General features: G+C 33.5%; 1 pseudogene; it reads right to left on the bottom strand.

The window, feature by feature from the left end:
* Window positions 1-137: 137 nt before the first annotated feature.
* Window positions 138-2,409, bottom strand: part of LOC140981624 (uncharacterized) — a 13,291-nt pseudogene continuing 11,019 nt past the window's right edge.

Genomic DNA, 2,409 nt, shown 5'->3' with positions numbered 1-2,409 from the left:
GAAAATAGAGAGAAAGATGAGAGATTTTATAGGGGTAATATGTTATCAGGACAAAACTATGGGTCACAGTTGTAAACAGAATAAACAGTAAAAACAATAATGACACACATGCATGTAAACAGTAGTGTGATTGTGGCTCACAATTTTCCTCTGGTTTTACGTCCAGAAATGGCTTCAACGCCTTCTATGAGTCGAGGATATGCTTTCCATCCAATTTTCTTATAAATTGGCAAACAGGGTCTTTTTTAGTCGGATTCCCAAGACTATGACGCTCATCTTGGAATTGTTTCCATAAACGGAGAAGTTCAATATGCACATGTCCACTAGAATGCGTCTCAAGGGTCAATAAGATGTTATCTAAAGACTCCTTACTCGGCCCATTCTTAATGAAACAAATTTTATCTTCTCTGTTATTGGAAACACATCCCAAAGATCTGCATCGTTTGTCACAAGTCCATCTTGCACACTTATGACAAACCCCTAAACTTTTGGCCCTTCGTTTTTTCGCATAGGTGTTTTTTCCTAATCCAGGCAAATACCGAATGAGCAATGATTGTGGAACTTCTCCTTCTAATCGGACCTTAGCTTATATTACAAGACGAATATCTTCTAGAATTCCTTTTTGCATTAGCAATCTCAATCTTTCACACCTTCCTGCATAAATTTTTCTTAGAACATTTTCAGAAACAGAGGGAAAATATTTACAAATTTTTGAGAGAATTTCATCCATTTTGAAAAGAAATAATATGATTTTTTTTTAATTTTTGTATCAGCAATTATAGAAAACTGATTAAACCGACTATGAGAGTCACGGAGTACCGTTATCCGCCATTTAACCAGGAAAATAAAAAGATTAAGGAAACCTGAAATAAAAACAAACAAAATTAAATGCAACACAAAAAAATCAAGGATCGGAAAGGGAAATAAACTCTTCTTGAAAAATTTCATTTTCTAAAAATGGTTTAAGCCTTTGTCCATTTACTTTAAAAACATCACCATTTTTAGGATTTTCAATATCCACATCTCCATAAGTATACACATGTTTTACAACATACGGGCCTGTCCATCTTGATCGTAATTTTCCTGGGAATATGTGAAGTCGAGAATTATAAAGCAAAACTTTTTTACCAATTTCAAAAGATTTTCTAAGAATTGTTTTATCATGAAATGATTTGATTTTTGCTTTATAAATCCTTGAATTCTCATACGCGTCATTTCTGAGTTCATCAAGTTCATTAAGTTGCAATTTACGCAATTTGTTGGCATCATCCATGCTTGAATTTAAAGTTTTGATCGCCCAATAAGCTTTATGTTCCAATTCCACAGGCAAATGACAATGTTTTCCATAAACCAACCTATAGGGAGACATATTCAATGATGTTTTAAAAGCTGTTCGATATGCCCAAAGTGCATCATTAAGTCGCAGAGACCAATCTTTTCTATTTGAGTTAACAGTTTTTTCCAAAATTTGCTTTATCTCCCTATTAGCTAATTCAACTTGTCCATTTGTTTGAGGATGATAAGGAGTAGTTACTTTGTGAGTAATACCATATTTTTTCATTAATGAAGCAAATGGTTTATTAACAAAGTGAGTTCCCCCATCACTTATCATGGCTCGAGGAATTCCAAATCTACTAAAAATATTTTCTTTTAAAAATTTGATGACGATTTTATGATCATTTGTTCGACATGGAATTGCCTCTATCCATTTGGAAACATAATCAACTGCAACTAAAATATACAAGTATCCAAACGACGGTGGAAAAGGTCCCATAAAATCTATTCCCCAACAATCAAAGATTTCAATTTCAATAATAAGATTCAAAGGCATCATGTTTCTTTTTGAAATCGCACCCAATTTTTGACAATTTTCACAAATCTTGCAGATTTCGTGGGTGTCTTTAAACAAAGTGGGCCAATAAAATCCACACTGTAGGATTTTTGCAGCTGTTTACTTTGAAGAAAAATGTCCTCCGCATGCTTCTGAATGACAAAATTTAATGACACTACTTACCTCATTATCGGGTATGCAACGTCGAAAAATTTGATTCGGACAATATTTGAACAGATACGGATCATCCCAATAAAAGTTTTTTACCTCATTCAAAAATTTTCTTTTATCTTGAGAACTCCATTGCGGTGGCATTTTTCCTGTCACAAGAAAATTTACTATGTTAGCAAACCAAGGTGTAGTAGTAACTGAAAAGAGATGTTCATCAGGAAAATTATTGTTAATTGGTGTCATTTCACAAGATGATCCTGTTACTAGTCTTGATAAATGATCGGCTACGACATTCTCTGTTCTTTTTTTATCTTTGATCACAATGTAAAATTCTTGGAGCAACAAAATCCATCGTATCAGTCGTGGCTTTGCATCCTGTTTGGTCAACAAATATCTAATAGCAGAAT

The sequence above is a fragment of the Primulina huaijiensis genome, chromosome 7 (assembly GCF_012295235.1).
Source record: "Primulina huaijiensis isolate GDHJ02 chromosome 7, ASM1229523v2, whole genome shotgun sequence".
NCBI lineage: Eukaryota > Viridiplantae > Streptophyta > Magnoliopsida > Lamiales > Gesneriaceae > Primulina > Primulina huaijiensis.
This window is presented reverse-complemented; position numbering and strand designations above follow the sequence as displayed.